The sequence below is a fragment of the Panulirus ornatus genome, chromosome 42 (genome assembly GCF_036320965.1).
Source record: "Panulirus ornatus isolate Po-2019 chromosome 42, ASM3632096v1, whole genome shotgun sequence".
Classification (NCBI taxonomy): Eukaryota; Metazoa; Arthropoda; class Malacostraca; order Decapoda; family Palinuridae; genus Panulirus; species Panulirus ornatus.
This window is the reverse complement of record NC_092265.1, coordinates 28,376,245-28,399,006: the sequence shown is the minus strand read 5'-3', so window position 1 is coordinate 28,399,006 and position 22,762 is coordinate 28,376,245. Positions and strand designations below refer to the sequence as shown.

Below are 22,762 nucleotides of genomic sequence, written 5' to 3'. Positions count from 1 at the left end.
ATCTTACATAAAAATAGAAACATCAAACGTCACTACATTAACTTTACTATATCAAAATATAAACAAGGTCTAACCGAGGTTACTTGGTTGAGCAAGACGTGAGAATATCATCAATTGGCCCTCCAGCCCTGGGTTGAAATCGTCGCTCTAACGTATTTCGAGTTCAGTGCTGATACAGGACCATTGATTATAGGACTATCTTGTTAGTCTGTGTAACTTCGCCTGACCCAATCCACGTCTTCAATGGCTTTCTGTTACTACAAACGGGATTACAAAGGAAAGGCTTCCTTTGTTAGTTTCATGAATACCTTCGTTCAAATGAAGGGAAAGACTATTACTATGAAGCGGTACCTTATCAGCAGGAAAGAGCTGCAGCAACGGTATGAAAGTTACTGCAAGATACATAACGAGCCCGTGGCTTCCAACGTAAACATAGGCCGCCATTTGGGCTCACTCGGCATCATGTGTGACACCAAGATTGGACCCGTTGGGAAACAGGAACGATACTATTCTGGTATCATGTGGCTCGATGGCGCAGGATCACCAACTGAAATGCAAAGAAAATGGAGAAAGCCGCCCAAACGTATCATGAAGGCCGTGCAAGAGAAGATCGAGAGGAATCGGTTGAGAGACGATATCGCTCACAGTATATTGAAATTTATACCCAAGACTTCCTCTGATCTCCAGACACAGCCAGTCACAGAGACCACCAGCCCCGCTTCCCTGACACAGCCAGTCACAGAGACCACCAGCCCCGCTTCCCAGACACAGCAAGTCACAGAGACCACCAGCCCCGCTTCCCAGACACAGCAAGTCACAGAGACCACCAGCCCCGCTTCCCAGACACAGCCAGACACACAGCCCACCAGCACCGTCCTCCACACAGAGCCACAAGATCCTGATATTGAGAAGACAAATCAATTTCTCGAAGATTTTTTGCTTTCACTGGAGAAGAACTGATGAGTTCCTTATAGACAAGACAAAATGTTAAAAAAGGAATATATATAAGTTCACTTATGGAGTGAGATCTTTGACGGAGCTCTGCTGCCTATAGCACAGCCTAACAAAGGGTGATCTTTGATGTCGTGCAGTAACCTCATGAGGGCGGAGTCCGGCTACACTTTCTTTACCGAGGAAAAGATCTCTGCACTAATATTGAGTTTCTCCGTTGGCGTCAGGGTAAACACCCATCCCCCCCGAAGCTTGGTTACCTTTCCGTGGTGGGGGGGACTTCATGGATTGGGCAGTAGCAACCATCGTTGGTTGCTTCTGTTCAATCCATGAACGAAAAACCAAGCATCTTGAGCGTAATTGTCGTATAAATTCACTTGGTGTCAAAACTGACGCGAAAGCGGTTGTCTCAATTTTGTCAGAAATGTTTGTGCGTTTCGGCCTGATGGCGGGAGTCGGTTTGGCGCTGTGGTCATGAGGGAATACGAGGAAGATTGGCAACCGTCCCAGAAGTAGCTACAGTGAGGCCCAGCAGCTGTCCCTAATACTGTGGAAGGCACTCATGTAAGGTGTGCAGTGAGGCGCACCAGTAACAAGGGAAACGGACAACCAAAACAGCAATCTTGATCATCAGGAGGCTATCCAATGCTCAGAGTAGATAAGGACGATTATTGTATGGCTTCGCTCAGAGGATGAAAATCTTAGCCGTGAAAATCAACAAGTAAAATAACTAGTAGTTAGTGGTAGTGAAGTGGAATTACCGTAATTCTGTGGTCTTAATAGTAAAACGAAACTTTTCGTTTTCTCCATCAATCTAGAGGTGTTGTAGACCACCATCCTTAAGGTTGTAAGGTAATGGTAAGTACAAGGTTATGACCTCAGCAAATTTGTGATGAAAAGTGCAGGAAATGTGGTAATGTATATAATATAAATTATATAATTGTATAATAAATGTGTAATAAAATTTGGTCTTCTCTGTTCCCGTTCATTAATTCAAATACAGGTAAGTTTTTTCTCTAACGAGGTGGGATAAGCTACGTGCACTCGGCTTGTAAATGTGGTGACTTTCCCTTCATTACCACAATGGTGTGCTGAACTGAAGATGTAGAATTCCGTAGACGAAACTAAGATAGGAAATCAATCTACATTAAAAATTGAAAGCCCCTGTGTGTGTGTGTGTGTGTGTGTGTGTGTGTTTGTGCGTGTGTGTGTGTGTGTGTGTGTGTGTGTGTGTGTGTGTGTGTGTGTGTGTGTGTGTATACTACTTTAATCATTATCACGTGAGAGTTTTGAGGAAGGATTTGTACACTCGTGTTGCCTCGTCTCTTAACCTTGTAAGTGTAAAATATGTTTTCACTCCTATGTGCGCTCACACACACACACACACACACACACACACACACACACACACACACACACACACACACACACACACACACACACGCACATAACCTATAATATTATCTAGTGTTTTCTTCAGACTGATATCTTACACCTTAATTATAAAAGCCAAAGAAAGATTTATAAAAACATATACATATATTTACACACGTGTAGATATATGTTATGTATTGAAATGTGGCGGAAAAATTCCTTATATATTAACAAACGTGATTGAGGACGTAAAGAATCTGGTACAAACATAATGGTTATTGTGATAAATGATTTATTTATGATAAATATGTATTGTGTTGCATTATAATGGTTGTTCAGAACCAAGGTTCTTAAACCTGAATCAGTGAAATACTATAAGAAATAAAAGATCAGTTAAACATAAACATTTATAGTGATTAATCACACAATATATCTTACTGTGGGTATCTAAAACAAAATCCATTGCATGGAGCTAGTTTAAGGCAGGAGTATTTCATTTTTTAACAAAATATTTACCTCTACATCCCTTTTCTTTCGTCACCATTTCTTGTGTTTACTACTATCAAGAAATATCTTTTACGTAACATAAAAATTCTGTATAGGTATTTGATTAATGTTCTTCAACGACACGTTGTATAACTCTTCGTTAGTGAAGTTCATTTCGTGTAATGGATCATGCATTACAAAGCTGTGTCTATCCACACAAGTGTTACACGTCTCGGATAAAGATATATCTAACATATATATGTCTTTTATAAATATTTGTAAATTGTTCTCCTGACGAACAATACCTAAGGTTTACGTATCATAGTTTGTCGCTTGTAAGTGATCAAGCATTACGAAGGTGTGTCCATTGCCACAGGTGCTACTGATCCCGGGTAAAGGTATTTTACAATTTTTGTTTCCTTAACCCTTCTAGTTATCTATGCTTCATCTCTGGCTTGATCCTTGCAAGTGACATTTATGGTGTGTAATTCTCTTTATTCTTATCATATAATTAATCAGTTGAGGTGCAGAACACGCTGTTCATCTTGGTCACTCCACTCTGTTCTATACTATTATTCAAAAGGTGTTACCGGACTCAACCCATAAGTCGTTACACCAGGAATGACAAGTAACCTTGGGGAAAGGCTGTATCATCAACCAGGGAAGGGAAGAAATAGCACAGTCTCATCGAAAACCTTTTCGCTTCATAGATATGTGCCATCATCCCCTGCTCCTGTGTAGAGTGCAGCAGCCACGAAGGTGTAGGAGCGCCATCAAAGGTGTGCTGGTGATGTGTGTACTGTTCATACCATCACCTGGGCTGAGCCTCAGGACCTGTTACCCTCCTCCTGAGAAGGACTATTTTTGTGTCCTTACTCATCACACTCCCGAGAATCCCCCAAAATACTCCTCCCGAATTCCTTTCCTCCCCAAACCCTTCCCTCTACGTATTCAGTAATGAAGACAGACATTCATAGCTTCATATGCAGCTACCTGCTGGACCTGGACGATCATTATATGTTGAACTTATGGTTCACATTCTGGCTTCATGACCACAAGCTGATAGCCCTTAAATCCAACAACATATATACATCCTGTTATACAACTGATGTTACTGTCTGACGTATGTATGGTGCGGATTAAGGCTGGATGACCTAAGCCAGTAAGGTCAACATGATATGTTGCAAACTTTATGATTCGAATAATTTGACGTATGTAACAGATTGTGGTTCAGTGATCACTACCTGTTAATAGCCATCAAACTTAAAGATATGTGGTTCAGTGATCATTACCTGTTAATAGCCATCAAACTTAAAGATATGTGGTTCAGTGATCATTACCTGTTAATAGCCATCAAACTTAAAGATATGTGGTTCAGTGATCATTACCTGTTAATAGCCATCAAACTTAAAGATATGTGGTTCAGTGATCATTACCTGTTAATAGCCATCAAACTTAATGATATGTGGTTCAGTGATCATTACCTGTTAATAGCCATCAAACTTAAAGATATGTGGTTCAGTGATCATTACCTGTTGATAGCCATCAAACTTAAAGATATGTGGTTCAGTGATCATTACCTGTTAATAGCCATCAAACTTAAAGATATGTGGTTCAGTGATCATTACCTGTTGATAGCCATTAAATTTAAAGATATGTGGTTCAGTGATCATTACCTGTTGATAGCCATCAAACTTAAAGATATGTGGTTCAGTGATCATTACCTGTTAATAGCCATCAAACTTAAAGATATGTGGTTCAGTGATCATTACCTGTTGATAGCCATTAAATTTAAAGATATGTGGTTCAGTGATCATTACCTGTTAATAGCCATCAAACTTAAAGATATGTGGTTCAGTGATCATTACCTGTTGATAGCCATTAAATTTAAAGATATGTGGTTCAGTGATCATTACCTGTTGATAGCCATTAAATTTAAAGATATGAGGTTCAGTGATCATTACCTGTTGATAGCCATTAAATTTAAAGATATGTGGTTCAGTGATCATTACCTGTTAATAGCCATCAAACTTAAAGATATGTGGTTCAGTGATCATTACCTGTTGATAGCCATTAAATTTAAAGATATGCGGTTCAGTGATCATTACCTGTTGATAGCCATTAAATTTAAAGATATGTGGTTCAGTGATCATTACCTGTTGATAGCCATTAAATTTAAAGATATGTGGTTCAGTGATCATTACCTGTTAATAGCCATCAAACTTAAAGATATGTGGTTCAGTGATCATTACCTGTTGATAGCCATTAAATTTAAAGATAGACATATAAACTTACGTGTTACAGAACGGGTGGAGCTCGGTAACATCTCTTGTACAGCATATTGTGTCAAACAGAATAGAGTGTCTGGTTACAATGACGTATTCTGCACTTTAGCTGATTAATGCCATGATAAGAATAAACAAAATTACTAACATTGAATATCCATTGTAAGAATGGAATCATGGACGAAACATTTATAACTAGAAAGGTTAAAGATACAAAGATGGTGAAATACCTTTACCCGGGATCAGTAGCACCTGTGGTAATGGACACAGCTTTGTAATGCTTGATCACTTACAACTGATCAACTTTAATACGAAAGTCTTAGGTATTGTCCCTCAGGAAAACTTTTTACAAATATTCATCGAAGACATATATATATATATGTTAGGTAGACATTTCTTGGAGATATCTTTACCCTGGACGTTTAACACTTGTGTGGATAGACAGCTTTGTAATACATTATTCACTACGCAAAATGAAGTTATACAACGCGTCGCCAGAAAACGTTCAGCAAATACCTATACCAAATCTTTATGTTAGATACAAGACATTTGTTGGAAATAAATATGAGAAATGATGAGAGAAAAGCGACGTTTAAATGAATATTTTGTTAAAAGATGAAATAATGCTGTCGTTAACTAACTTTGCTGTTTTTTCTTTTTGACATCCAAAAGAGAATATAGTCTACAGTTTGTACTCAGGAAGCCTTATCTTTTTAACGCCTTTTTTCAATTTCTTATAATTATAATGATACTTGCTCAAAGGTATTGGTTGTAAACAATCATTAAGATGCTTCACAATACATATCTATTATAAGCAAATCATAACAACCATTATGTTTGCGCCAGATTTTGTAAGACTTCAGCAACATTTTTCAGTATATAACACACGTATACATGTATCTACTCCTGGGTTGATATATGCATAGTCTTTTATAGTATTTCTTTGTCTTTCTGAGATTAAAGTTTAGGAAACTTAAACATACCTCAGGTTTTGTACCCGCGGATTGTATATGAATAAGACACATAATGAGAAATTAGGTTATTGAAGTTGTACATAGCCATTAGTTTACCAATGTTGTACCCATGATGATGATAAAAGTCAAAATGTACTACATGCTCCCAGTGTTTGACCTACATTATACACTTCATGACTTTAACTGTTAATACTTCTCAAACTTAAACAATATATATATATATATATATATATATATATATATATATATATATATATATATATATATATATATATATATATATATATATATATATATATATATATATATCCCCTGGGGATAGGGGAGAAAGAATACTTCCCACGTATTCCCTGCGTGTCGTAGAAGGCGACTAAAAGGGAAGGGAGCGGGGGGCTGGAAATCCTCCCCTCTCGTTTTTTTTTTTTTTTTTTAATTTTCCAAAAGAAGGAACAGAGAAGGGGGCCAGGTGAGGATATTCCCTCAAAGGCCCAGTCCTCTGTTCTTAACGCTACCTCGCTATCGCGGGAAATGGCGAATAGTATAAAAAAAAAAAAAAAATATATATATATATATATATATATATATATATATATATATATATATATATATATATATATATATATATATATATATATATATATGTGTGTGTGTGTGTGTGTGTGTGTGTGTGTGTGTACATAACTCATACTTACTGCCTTTATTCATTCTCGTCGCCACCCCGCCACACATGAAAAAACACTCCCTCCCCCCGCACGCGTGCGAGGTATCGCTAGGAAAAGACAACAAAGGACACATTCGTTCACGCTCAGTCTCTAGCTGTCATGTACGATGCACCAAAACCACAGCTCTCTTTCCACATCCAGGCCCCACAAAACTTCCCATGGTTTACTCCAGACGCTTCACATGCCCTGGTTCAATCCATTGACAGCACGTCGACCTCGATATACCACATAGTTCCAATTCACTCTATTCCTCGCAGGCCTTTCACCCTCCTGCATGTTCAGGCCCCGATCGTTCAGAATCTTTTTCACTCCATCCTTCCACCTCCAGTTTGGTCCCACACTTCTCCTCGTTCACTCCACCTGTGACACATATATCCTCTTTGTCAATCTTTCCTCAATCATTTTCTTCATTTGACCAAACTATTTCAATACCCCCTATTCTGCTCTCTCAACCACACTCTTTTTATTACCACACATCTCTCCTACTCTTTCAATACTTACTCGATCAAACCACCTCACACCGCATATTGTCCTCAAACATCTCAACACCGACACATCCACCCTTCTACACACAACCCTATCTATAGCTCACGCCTCGCAATCATATAACATTGTTGGGACCACTATTCCTTCAAACATACCCATTTTTCCTTTCCGAGATAATGTTCTCACCTTCCACACACTCTTCAATGCTTCCAGAACATTCGCCCCCTCACCCACCCTATGACTCACTTATGCTGCCCTGGTTCTATTCGCTGCTAAATCCACTCCCAGATATCTAAAACATTTCACTTCCTCCAGTTTTCCTCCATTCAAACTTACCTCCCACTTGACTTGTCCCTCAACCCTACTGTACATAACATCCTTGATCTTATTAAAGTTCACTCTCCGCTTTCTTCTTTCACACACTTTACCAAACTCAGTCACCAGCTTCTGCAGTTTCTCACCCGAATCAGCCAACAGCACTGTATCATCAGCCAACAACATCTGACTCACTTCCCAAGCCCTCTCATCCACAACAGACTGCATACTTGCCCCTCTCTTCAAAACTCTTGTATTCGCCTCCCTAAAAACTCCATCCATAAACAATTTAAACAACCATGGAGACATCACGCACCCCTGCCACAGCCCGATATTCACTGGGAACCAATCACTTTCCTCTCCTCCTACTCGTACACATGCCTTACATCTTCGATAAAAAAATTTCACTTCTTCTAGCAACTTCCTTCCCACACCATATACTCTTGATACCTTCCGCAGAGAATCTCTATTAACTCTATCATATGCCTTCTCCACATCCATAAATACTACATACAACTCCATTTGTTATTCTCAGTATTTCTCATATACATTCTTCAAAGCAAACACCTGATCCACACAACTTCTTCCACTTCTGAAACCATACTGCTCCTCCCCAGTCTGATGCTCTGTACATGCCTTTACTCTCTCGATCAATACTCTCCCATATAATTTCCCAGAAGTACTCAATAAACATATACATCTTTGATTTGAGCAACTCACCTTTATCCCTTTTGCCTATGTACAATTGCACTATGCATACACTCCGCCAATTCTCAGGCACCTCACCATGAGCCAGACATACAGTGAATATCCTCACTAACCAGTCAACAGCACAGTCACCCCCCTTTTTAATACATTCCACTGCAATACCATCCAAGCCCACAGCCTTGTCGGCTTTCATCTTCCGCAAAGCTTTCACTACCTCTTCTCTGTTTACCAAACCATTCTCCCTAACCCTCTCACTTTGCACACCAACTTGACCAAAATACACTATATCAACCACTCTGTCATCTAACACATTCAACAAACCTTCAAAATACTCATTCCATCTCATCACATCACCACTACTTATCATTACCTCCCCATTAACCCCCTTCACCGATGTTCCCATTTGTTTTCTTATTTTACGCGCTTTATTTTCCTCCTTCTAAAACATCTTTTTATTTTTTCTAAAATATAATGATATTCTCTCATCCCAACTCTCATTTGCCCTCTTTTTCACCTCTTGCACCATTGTGTAACTATATATGATTGTAACATAATCTATCAACATTTTCTACATATTTCACTATTATGTAAACATATAGGATAATAACATAATCTATCAACATTATCTACATATCTCACTGTTAAGTAACCATATCTAATTATAGAATAATCTATCAACATTATTTACATATTTCACTATTATGTAACTATATATGATAGCAACATAATCTATCATCAACATTATTTATCATGTCATCACATTATTGATCTGGTCAGTCATCATCATCATCATCATCATGGGTGGTGGAGGAGCCGAGCCGTGCGTGGCACATAGCACCAATGTCTGCATGTATCCACCTTGCTGGTGGTGGTGGTGGTGGTGGTGTGTTGTGGTGGTGGAGACCAAGCGTCATCACAAACGTTGTAGCCCGCTTCATGCATGTGTTGACTGTGACGTGTCCATTATACCTGACACAAGCAGGATACTGCTGCCCGACCATCGCTTTGTTAGGCTTCCATGAACGACGTTGTGAACCATCACCCCAGTGGTTCACGCCTTCTGAACCAGCCACACACACACACACACACACACACACACACACAGAGCCAGGCATACCACAACATGACCAGTTGTGTGAATGTTTCCGGTCAGCCTCGGACCCCCTGTGTACCGATACTTTTGTGATCCATTGTACATATAAGGAAGACATTTACAATGACACACTTCCACTGACGACTATTAGCTCACGAAACCTTGAGAAATGGTTGTTGGTGGTTTGAACAATATCATCACAACCACACATCTCCAGGACAACATCCATGTGCCTCCTACAGCTTAGTGGCTGCACTCCATGCAGGAGCAGGGTATGGTAGACATTTCTGGAGCAAGATTTTCGACTGGACTGTACTTTGTCTTTCCTTCCTTTGCCAACGATACCGCCTCGCCGAAGATGGCTTGTCATTCCCGCTGTAACCACTTACGGGTGGAGTCCGGTAACACATTTTGTATGGCATTATGTGACAGAGTGGAGCAGCTATGTTGAGAAATGCTCTGCACTTCCATTGATCATATTGATGTGATCAGGATAAACACAATTACACATTATAAATATCGAGTGTTGGGGTCGAATCAGATACAAAACAAGTAACTAGAAGGCATAAGGAATTCTAGATTGTGAAATACCTTTACTTAGGATCAGTATCGCCTGTGGAAATACAAAGGAATTCAAACAGCAGCAGATCACTGGGTCCTTCCCAGGCTGTTTATGAAGACATCAGTAACTCACACATTAGTGTGGTCAACGTTAGAAGACATACAGATAATTACAAGGAAATAACCTACAAGTTGTCATTATGGAGGCGCAAATAAGGAAAGTCCTGTACTGGAAGGATTGATCAAACCAACTCTGGAACGTTTCTACAATACTGCTCTCAACCACTCTACTTGGCAGATAATGTTGACAATCCTGTTGAAGAAAAGAATGAACACAACTTTGTAATACTTGATCAGTTACAAGTGATAAACTTTAATACAAAACTCTAAAACATCGCCACCACACGAGAACTTTTAAAGATATTTATAGAAGACATATCTATGTTAGATAGAACGTATTTCTTAAAATTATATATTTATCCGGGAATTGTACCACCTGTATGGATAGACACAGTTATGTAAAACATAATCTATTGTATGAAATGAACTTTAATAACAAAGATACAACGCCTTGCTGAAGAACAATCAACAAATAATTACACCGAATTTCTATATTAGATACAAAACATTTTTGCTGGAAATAAACGTAAGAAATGATATTGGGATAAAGGGACGTAAAAATATATATTGTTTATATTAGGGCGAACTCGGTAGTTGGTGAAGCCACGACACAGACCCAGAGCAGTTATTATGTACACTGAATATCATTTGCCATGTATACATTTATGTTAATAATAGTCGAAGCATATATATAACCCGGGATTATCATTAACCATTAAAAGGAGTTTGGGATGAAACAATCTCATTTATACGTATTTCTTGGCCCAGTCTGGTGGACGGTAGCAGATTGAGGTGAGTTTGGGCAATTCTGTCTACATATGTCGTGTCCTTAATTCTATAAAGAATTCAGCAGAAGCTGAAGCCATAACACAGGCCTGACTCTCGTCCCAAGCCTCTCTCTCCTGTCCTGCCTGACTCTCGTCCCAAGCCGCTCTCTCTCGAGTCCATCCTAACTTTCATGACAATTATCTTTCTCCGTCACAGTGTCTTACCCTAATCCTCTATTTCCTTCACAGCTTTTCTCACATCTTAAGCCTTTCTCTCGTGTCCAGCCTCTCTCACAGAGTCTCCTCTCTCTCTCTCTCTCTCTCTCTCTCTCTCTCTCTCTCTCTCTCTCTCTCTCTCTCTCTCTCTCTCTCTCTCTCTCTCTCTCTCTCTCTCTCTCTCTCTCTCTCTCTCTCTCTCTCTCTCTCCAGTATGGAATAATTCAGTTAATCAGTTATGATAACGCAGTGGTATATCATGCTACCTTCTCAACCACTGGCCAGGTAATATACCAACATTGATTAACCCATGTCACCTGCTTTGTGAGAGTAAGTAAGATTTATAATATCATTCTTCAACATTAGGAATAATATAGTCATGGTAAGTCGGGAGGCTGGAGCTTAAGTTTATCCTTACTATTGTCTTTATAACAGAAAGTGAAGGGATGCATGTCCTTGGTGATGGGATGTATGACATATTCATGTTCATTCTACCTTGTGTCCAGCTTCTCTTATCATAAGATTACGTCTCATTCACAGCGTCATTCTCATCCCATGCTTCTCTCATTCATAACCTTTTTCACATCCCAAGCCTCTAACGCCTGTCCTGCCTTTCTCATATAAAGTCTCTCTCTTTCACATCATCACTTTCCTGACAAACATATCTCATATTCAGACTCCCTCATCTCAAGCCTCTCTCACCTCTAAAGCCTCTCTCTTGTACCACTTCTTTCATCCAAAGACACTCCATCTTTCACAACCGTACCCTCATCCCAGGTCAGTCTCTCTGGTACAACCCTACACTCATCCCAAGCCTCTCTCTCTGGTACAACCCAACCCTCATCCCAGGTCTCTCTCTCTCTGGTACAACCCAACCCTCATCCCAGGTCTCTCTCTCTGGTACAACCCAACCCTCATCCCAGGTCTCTCTCTCTGGTACAACCCAACCTTCATCCCAGGTCTCTCTGGTATAACCCAACCCTCATCCCAGGTCTCTCTCTCTGGTACAACCCAACCCTCATCCTAAGCCTCTCTTTCCTTCAAAGCCTCACTCCGGCCAAACATCTTGTGTTCAGCCTCTCTCATCCCGAGCCTTTCTCTCCTACAAAGCCTCATTCTCATCCCAGGCCTCCCTCTCCTTCCCTCTGCACCAGCAGTATTCAAACATTTTCAGTATTGCAGGTCCACATGAATTTGGGGAAGAATTAGAGAAATTACGGAACTCTTTATAATGTGTCTCATTTTCTCAATGTTGCTTCAGATCTTACAATTGCACGTGCCGGGCTACCACAATAACCGCCACCTGATTGCCACTCTCCTGGAGGAGGAGGAAGAAGCCGATGTTGTGATAGTAAACATCACATGATGCATCACTAATAGTCATAAGATCAAACATTATGGCTACATATCCCGACAATCACCAGACTGTGTGTGGCACAGCACGAAGGACGGAGTCGCCCGCCAGTCTTGTACGAAGCACAATACAATATCTCACTACTTCCTGCCGCTTTCAATACTTTCTATCAGTCAAGATACTCGCACTACGTACGTACGTACACCGTTCTATTATCCTTTGTACATCTTCACTACTGACGTTTTGGACCTTATCTGAATGAGTCAGACCAAATGGTTATCAAGGACACAGAACACATTACACTTGTCCACTATCTTTGTCTTTCATACTTTATCTTTCATACTAACTTGCCATTATTAAACGAAAGTCCATTTGGGAACTTATCGTGTTTCATTTTCTCCGTGGACTCATAGGAATATATATATATATATATATATATATATATATATATATATATATATATATATATATATGTATATATATATGTACGAACTAAGTGCCTATGAACGAGCACTCTCATGAAACATACAAACTTCCAACAGCCAGGATCGAACCCGGGACCCCTGTGCAACGGGCGGGAGAGCTACCGCTAGGCTATGATCGCCCCTGATACGGAAATAACTATTCGAATACTATGTACTCGAATGCCTTTGACCTGAAATGTAAGTTCAAGCCAGTAGGCCGACCCTGCACTTAGCTTGATTCCTTTTGTGTTCAATATATTCTTCTTCACTACATCTCCTCTCCGTAATACCTTTATCTTCACTATGCAAGGCTTATTATAATCTTCACTACAACCCCATCTTCATACGACATTATCTTGACTAAGCTGGTTTCAAGAAAGGCTTTAGATTTTACCCGCTCACACAAACAACGTACTTACACGGGACCTCACGAGTGTAAAACTCCCTCCTAATACAGTGCAAATAGATGATTACACACACCTACACACACCACCACCACTAATAATACACAGAGAAATAGCCTCTTCGGTTGGCTTTGGATCCGCCCTTGAACGTAGTTTGGAGGATTTGGGGGATCAGGTCAATAAGGTTAAGTTCACTACAACCTCATATTCACTAAAGTGTATCTTCACTACTAGCTTATTCTCACTAAATTATATCTTCACTATACCCTCTTCTTCACTACACCGTTATTTCTACCATACCATCATCATTGTACTCCCTGATGTTCACTAAAAATAGTTCTTTTCTTCACAACATAATCATTTTGAATAAAATTTACTCTTTGATAACCCTTATCTCTGCTACATTCGGATCTTCACTCTATTCGTTTCTTCACTACAAGCTATCTTGACAATATCCTTATCATCACTATGCTCTTCCTCACTACACTCTCACTACACTGAGCCTCTGAGGGAATATTCCCACTTGGTCCCTTCTCTGTTCCTTTCTTTGGAAAATTGAAAATGAGAGGAGAGGATTTCCAGTCTCGCGCTCCCTCTCCTTTTATTCGCCTTGTACGACACACAGGGAATATGAGGCAAGTATTCTTTCTTCCCTATCCCCAGGGATAACAGCATCTGGTGTTCCCAGACGGTCACCCATCCAAGTACTAACCAGACCCAACGTTGCTTAACTTCCCTGATCGGACGATATATATATATATATATATATATATATATATATATATATATATATATATATATACACGACTGAAAATGAATTTCCCAATTAACAAAAATGGAAGCGCCGGGGTTTGAACCCGGGTCCTCTCGCATGCCAAGCGAGCGCTCTACCACTGAGCTACGCCCCCAAGGACATTTTCTGGCACTTAGTATTATATAAAGCACTGAGATTGCCACGGCAAAATACTGCTTAACCGACCGTTGCCGACTTGCCGGCAAAATAACCACAGAGTAAGTCTCCATGTTCCTCTCGTCTTTTCCTCTCAATTTTTCACGAAGAAATGAGTTTTACTTTTTTATTGTCGTTGCAATAGACTGGAACTAAGCAATAGACTGGAACTAAGCAATAGACTGGAACTAAGCAATAGACTGGAACTAAGCAATAGACTGGAACTAAGCTCACCTGGTATGAGGTCAGAGCCCTCATTATCATCCCTGCTAACTACCGGAAGCAGATTAAGTCGTTCCACAACCGATGTCCGGCCCATGTTAACTCTGATGTGCCCAGCAGTTGGAGGAGGATCGCCAGAAGCTTCTGGAAGATTTCAAGGACGTCTTGGTGGACCTGACCCTTTCAGATAAGGTCTAAAACCCCAATTTATTGTGAAGATCTTCACTATAACGTTGGACGAACATACTGAATGTTGCACACATGTGATGCGGACAAAATGAAAAAAGAAAAAGACAAAAAATATGTCTGGTGTGGGTCTCGAACCCACGACCTTGAGTGTGTGAGACTCACGCTCTACCACTGAGCTAACCAGACAATAGAAAAATACGTCTGTTTCTTCAATATGAATTAATGAAAATCTTTGCGAGGCAGCGTTTAGAAAAGAGAGATGTCTTTGACGAAATTTACTTGCTTGGCTTATTCTTCGGTTCCTCATTATCGAAAGTAAACATACTGAAGGATATATACGTATATATATATATATATATATATATATATATATATATATATATATATATATATATATATATATATATATATATATATATATATATATATATATTTATATATATATATATATATATATATATATATATATATATATATATATGTATATATATATATATATATATATATATATATATATATATATATATATATATATATCGCTACCTCGCAAACGCGGGAGACAGCGACAAAGCAAAAAATATATATATATATATATATATATATATATATATATATATATATATATATATATATTGGAAAGGATCACAATTTTGCGCGTGATCAAGTATATTCTTATGAGTCCACGGGGAAAATGAAACATGACAAGTTCCCAAGTGCACTTTCATGTAATAACCACATCATAAGGGGAGACACAAGAGAGAAATATAACAGTCAGTTGATATACAACGAAGAGACGTCGCTAGTACGCCATTTGGTAAACATGTGATTGTCCGAGACAGACAACAAGCGTATCATAAACTAATTATGTGGACAAGATGAATTCCTTACAAATTTTATCAACACTAAATTTATGCAATTTGTATAGACAATCACTTATATCAAGATTATAATTCTTTGTGCATTTAATGATAGAAGATTCAATGATATTTCTCGTGGTACTGGAGTTAGAGATTATAATGCCATCTCAGTTATTAACTCTAACTCCAGTACCACGAGAAATATCACTGAATCTTCTATTATTAAATACACAAAGAATTATAAACCTTAAGGAAACATGCAACATGGCGGTCAAACTATGAGATGCACAAATGAAGTTTATGAATGGAATATCAGTGAGACGAACTAGTTGATGAATGATGAATGAAAGTGTAATAAAGTCATGATGAATGAATGAAAGTGTAATAAAGTCATGATGAATGAATGAAAGTGTAATAAAGTCATGATGAATGAATGAAAGTGTAATAAAGTCATGATGAATGAATGAAAGTGTAATAAAGTCATGATGAATGAATGAAAGTGTAATAAAGTCATGATGAATGAACGAAAGTGTAATAAAGTCATGATGAATGAACGAAAGTGTAATAAAGTCATGATGAATGAATGAAAGTGTAATAAAGTCATGATGAATGAACGAAAGTGTAATAAAGTCATGATGAATGAACGAAAGTGTAATAAAGTCATAGTTTAAAAGGACAAAATATGAATGGCAGCCAGGGAAGAGTGGCCCAGGTAAATGGAAGGGTTGAAAAGTTCGCGTTATGTGACGAATTTTGATAGATCTTGCAAGTTTCCTTTCCTATGATGGAACGTAAAAGTTTGTGCTTAGTTCTAGAGACAGAGTTCATAGGTTTATGTTTTAATGATGAACATCAAAGGATACCATTAAATTAACTGACTTTAAATATGTTCAATTAAATGAAGCATTACATACACAAGCTGCTTTTTGGCGGAGTTAAAAATTCGCATTTTTTGCTAATTCTAAAGTAGGTGTTAAATTGACGGACTTAAAAGTTCGAGTTTCAGCTTTAAACCTTGTGTTTGTATGACGTATCTTAGAGTACTTGTTAATATAATGCAAGTGGAAGGTTTACGTTTAAAAGATGGTGTTTAAATGTTAATTAATGAATGACAGTTAAATGGATAGATTTTAAGTTCCCGTTTTACGTGGCCCACTTTAAGGTTAAGGTTCGTACGTACAAGGTTGACCAGATGGCGGTAGTGTGTAGACACAGCCATACCAGGTCGTATTTATCATCATTAAAGTCACCTTCCTTACTTACTTATGGCGGCGATGAAATTCACTGGTTCTTGATTGTGCACCAATTAACCTATCAGATAATGGTACAATGTTTGCCTGGTGTTGCATATATCACGTCTGTTGTTGAAACACAAGAATGCCAGGTGACTTTGGGAGTGGATGATAATGTAAAGATCAATATAAATGTGGGAAATCTTGAACCGCCATCACCAGACACAACACATGTTTGGATCTGGCGGGGGGAGGGACTTGCCTGTGACGTCACGATGCCCCGCCTCCAGCCTGGCTCCGCTCTGTGTGTGTGTGCGTGTGTGTGTGTGTGTGTGTGTGTGTGTGTGTGTGAGCTCATCTTTTGTGACTGTTATGTGTGTTGCCCGTTTTCTTAACCATATGTGTATGTATCGTGTTTTTTAGTTACTTGTACACACACACACACACACACACACACACACACACACACACACACACACACACACACAGACACACAGACACACACACAGAGGCAAGCCAGGAAACTTAAAGACAAGATGGAACTCAGTGGGATATTCATCCACTGTGATAAATCCAGGTAAGAGAAGGAGAGAAGCTGTGTATACAACCACAATGTAAGTAAGATGTAGCTTCATCATCATCAGTAAACATACCTGGTGTTGTAAACCTCTATCATATCGCCCATTACAAGTCTTGTTATCTTCATCATAAGGGAGGATTCTGAGGCTTGCTATCAATGTTGTTATCTTCGCTCAATAATCGTGGAGAAATGTTTGTACACTCTAATACAGTGATCAATATTGTAGGTCATAATGTAAGTGGTGTGTGACTAACTATAGCTGTAATATTACCTGTTCATTCTTGCTACTAACACATGACACCAAGTTGCCTGTTAGTCTTATTACGTACATTAATACACTGTTGTCTTGGCTTTACATCTCTACTAATGATGACACCTAAATCCTTCTCCTGCCTTGATAGTTTTATTTCCACATCTTAAGATGATACTGTAGTTTGCCTGCTATGTGTACACAGTGTAAACATGTTGCATATGTTTACGGTGAATATCACTGGCCACTGTACACTGTACAACGATAGCCTGTTAAGATCTTCCTGCAATGTCATAAGATTCTGTTTAACTCGCAGACACGATTTCATCGCGTGTAGGAGAAATTTGATATAAATCTAAAGTTGATATTTTCAAAGAGAAATATAGAACAAGACAGATCACATTTATTATATCACATATCAGTTCACCAGGTAAAGACACCATTATAACATATTGTGAAACTAATATATAGCATGATCCATGTACAAGGACCATCTTCTACACATGACCAATATTTCACAACCATCACAAAATGATTCACTGATCAAGCCAGTGTATGTAATGTCCTTCCTTTTCCTCAGCTCATTAGGCATTTTCCGTGAGCCAACCTATATGTTATTTGTCCCCTCATTTGTGACCTTGTAGTTGTTGTACGGTGGAGTAATGCTTGACTTGCTATACTGAGGGACAGACACACTGACACAAGCCATGTTGTAGTTGTTGTACGGTGGAGTAATACTTGACTTGCTATACTGACACAAGCCACTGTTGGCTAAATTAAGAAAAAATGAAGAGAATTGTTTCTTGAAAGATTTATCAAATCTAAGGCGCTTACTCTAAGTCATTCATCCTTTTCTTCTTTTTAGGAGTCAATTACAAATTAAGACAACTAGTTTTCCATTACAAGAATTATAGAACTCATACAATCAATTCAAAATTTACATAGTAGGTATACATTCCATTAGAATGTTTAGATGAAATTCTAATTCTTTAATGTTCTTATCAGTTTAGACTATGAAAAAACTTTACATGACAAATAAAGCCAGATAACAGTGTGTCATAAGACCAGAGCCCCTGCCAAGCTGGGACTTGGCCAAACATAAACAACCACTTTCTTATAGACGATTAGTCAAGGTTCTGGGTCGAGCACCAGGATCTATTGACCTCTGACATAATATATTTTCTCTGATCCTTCATCATCATCACCACACTCCCGGCACCCATCAATAAACCCTTCCCAAATTCCTCACTTCCTTATAAACTCGTCCCTGTAGTCAACAATTAAGAAACCTAAACCGACCAAAAAGCATTACGTTGTTCAACAATGTAAACCCCAGCTAGGGTGAACCTTAGACACTCTTACGGTATATTGTGATGGACGAAGGATTTACTACCCTAGTAATGTATTACACATTTACTTATTCTAACAACCTATCACTGATTACCGTTAAATACATATGGCAAAAATATATTTTACTTGTAGACTTCTAGTGAAAATACATGGGATATCGTATGCAAGGTAAACATTTGATACGATAATGAATAAGATTTCATAACTTTTCTGGAGCACAAGGTACAGAAATATATGTAACGTGATATCGTTAAGATTAACATATCTAACATAAAGATTTCTATTTTGCAGATAAATGTAGAAATCAGTAATATCTTCAATAACATAAAGATAATTACGTCATTATGTTGTAGGCTTTTTATCCGGGTTTTACACACTGAAAAAAAGTATTGTTTAGAGAAAAGTAATGTAATTATTATTAACACAAGGTTCAAGGATTTTAAGTTATGAGTTTCTACTCTTCAAAATGTTAGCATCATCCACTGAGAAAACTTTGAAAAAAAAGACTTTTAAAAAAGACTTTTATTTTGTGTGATGAGAACTAATGACAAATTATTTACGTTTTTCTTAAGAATATTCTTTATGAGTCAAATGAAAGTATTTTGTTAGATAAAAAAAACTTACATCAGTAACAACGAGAGATAAACAATCAATGATCATAAACTTTATCTTTATGAATTAAAGTTCATCAAATGACAGATGAGAACTAATGAAAGATTATTTATGTTTTCCTTAATAATATTCTCTATGAGTCAAATGAAAGTATTTTGTTAGATAAAAAAAAGAACTTCAGTAACAACGACAGATAAACAATCAATGATCATAAACTTTATCTTTGATGAATTGAAGTTTATCAAATGACAGATAAAGATTATTATATACAATTTCCAACAATCTTATTGACATCATAAAACCAAATATGATTCATGAATTTTTCAAATCATCAAAAGTAAAAAGAAGAAGCCGTCCGGAGGTGACTTGTTACCCCCGGCGTAAACACTTATAGGCGGAATCCGGTAACACCTCTTGAATAGCATGTGGAAGACAGAGTAGAGTGGCTAGGCTGTGGAGCATGTTCTCCACTTCAACTGACTAATGATATGTTAAGACAACACAAACCACATACATCCATTGTGAGGATGGAATCAAGGATGAAACATCTATAACTAGAAAGGTTAAAGATACAAAGATGATGAAATACCTTTACCCGGGATCAGTAGCACCTGTGGTAATGGACACACCTTTGTAATGCTTGATCACTTACAACTGATAAACATTGATACGAAAGTCTTAGGTTTTGTCCCTCAGGAAAATTTTTTTTATAAATATCTATAGAAGACTTACATATGTTATATGTCCGTTATTTCTAGAATATCGTTGCGCGATGTATAACACTTGTGTGGATAGACACAGCTTTGTAATACATGATCTATTACACGAAATGAACTTCACTAACGAAGAGTTATTCAATGCGTCGTTGGAGAACAGTGATCAAATACCTATACAGAATTTTTATGTTAGATAAAAGGCATTTCTTGATAGTAAACATAAAAAATTATGATGAAAAATAAAGGACGTTGAGGTAAAAATTTTGTTAAAAGATGAAATACTCCTGCCTTAAACTAGCTCCTTGTATTGCATTTTCAGTTAGATACCCGCATGATAATGCATTCTATTCTTTATAATCATAAATGTTTATGTTCTTAACACGTTTTTATCATTTCTTATATAATCTTAAGGATTCAGGCTTAAAGATCTTGGTAATGAACAATCATTATAATGCAACACAATACATATTCATCATAAACAATTCATTTATCACAATAACCATTATGTTTGTACCAGATTCTTTAAGTCCTCAGTCACGTTTGTTAATATATAAGAGATTTTTCCGCCACTGACAAGTGGCTCCGTGGTGTAGTGGTTAGCACATCTGCCTCATAAACAGTTGGTCCGGGTTCGATTCCCGGCGGGGCCTTTGTTTTAAGTATTTTTTTGTGACCGTAAATACTCGTAGGTAGGTTCTCTCTCTCTCTCTCTCTCTCTCTCTCTCTCTCTCTCTCTCTCTCTCTCTCTCTCTATATATATATATATATATATATATATATATATATATATATATATATATCTCCGGCAAGAGGCAAGTTGATATGTGCTGGATGGGTGGGTGGGGTGCAGAGTGGCTCGCCGTCATATGGCAAGAACTTCATCGCTTTCACTCAGTCACGCAATCTACATTCATAGTGGCTGGCTGGGGAGAGAGAGAGAGAGAGAGAGAGAGAGAGAGAGAGAGAGAGAGAGAGAGAGAGAGAGAGAGAGAGAGAGAGAGAGGAGTTCATGCTCATGAGTTCATCTAACGAGATTTTGCCAAAAGGCAGGGCAAGCACGTAACGCTCTCCGCAGAGAAATATATTGTCACGAAGAAAAAGATCAAAAAGGTGGGAGTAAGGTGTTGTGATGTGTTATGTCTGGGAATGAGAGCTTGTGTGTTTGTGGAGTGAGAGCCAGCAGACAACGTCTGGGTTAGACAGGAAGGTAAGAAAGCTGCCTGGGTCAGAGGAGTGGTAATTAACAGCCACTAAAATGCCACGTGGTGCCTGGAAACTGTAGTGACGTAAGTGACATGGGGGCCTGCATGGGTCTGCTGATGGTGGTGATGGTGGGTGGGTGGGTGGAGGGTGGTGTTGGGGGGATGGGGGGGTTGGGTTAGAAGGCACACGCAAAAGTCAAAGAGAAAACCCTATATATTGTCAGCGTGACAATGGAGGTGCAAATGTTGTTATTCTTGGACCTGAAGCGAAATATTCATCAATTGTATTCTCACACGTATCTATAGTAATGCTTTCAACCACAATCTAATTGGTAAATGATTCTGTAAATGATTCCTCAGTCTTGTTAAGGAAAAAGTATTTCACCTCATCTGAGGTCAAACGTTTGCCCACCAGTTTGTGTTCATCACTATCAGCGTGACGTCATTAGTAGACAGAAGTTTATACCTCATAGCGATTTTTGTTGGCAATACAGACAGCTAGTTTCGCTCTATTTCCTATGAACGTAACTTTAAAGTAAAGTACACACGGTAAAAGGCATCTTCCCGGATGTGTCCAATTAATTTAGAAATGATCAATACGACTCGTGTTGTCTGGGTAGGGTTGGTGAGTGTGAATGTGGATATATTTCGTCATAATTATGGTAACTCATCTTTATAAACAATTCCATCAAAATATAAATCATTATAACATTTATTATGACAATTTGTCCCTGCCTGGCACGGGGTCTTGTCGTACGACGGTCTGCCGCTCTGTAACAGGTCAACATGTATCTGTATCGTGGGATTTACTGGTTATTAACAGGTAAAGGTCATTAAACCAGAAGCTGTACCATGCAGTACAACATACTATAACAGTATTTGCTACTTGGTAACAGGAATATATATATGTTGTTACATTTAGAAGGTTATGAAGAGCTAAGGTCATGACGCCTTCATCCATATCATACGTCATACATCAAATGTAAAACAGAATGTATATATGTTGGAGTGTTACCGGACTCCGCCTGCATGAGGTTCCACCACAGGTGTAAAGTCACCTTCGACGTGATAATATTATCGTTAATGGCCAGAAACATCTCGTCATGGAACTTCTCACTCCAAAAGAATCCAACATTTACCTGCTACTGATTGTAGCGCAGCCTTAGAGTTACAGAAGCCCCACAAAAGTGGTCCTGGAGTTATAGAACTGATCACCTTGGATGATATAACATCAGTGAGCAGTTAAAGGTCATTGAACTTAATTACTTAATATAAACATTGAATATAGAAAACCTGATGACGGCTGGACATAAAGCTATGAAT

The 22,762-nt window shown here is 38.3% G+C and overlaps 2 non-coding genes across 2 annotated transcripts; one reads left to right on the top strand and one right to left on the bottom strand.

The window, feature by feature from the left end:
* Positions 1–14,754: 14,754 nt before the first annotated feature.
* On the bottom strand, positions 14,755–14,826 carry TRNAV-CAC (transfer RNA valine (anticodon CAC)). The gene has a single exon. It is a non-coding gene; the product is annotated as a tRNA-Val (tRNA).
* A 5,989-nt stretch (positions 14,827–20,815) lies between these two features.
* On the top strand, positions 20,816–20,887 carry TRNAM-CAU (transfer RNA methionine (anticodon CAU)). The gene has a single exon. It is a non-coding gene; the product is annotated as a tRNA-Met (tRNA).
* The last annotated feature ends 1,875 nt before the right edge of the window (positions 20,888–22,762 follow it).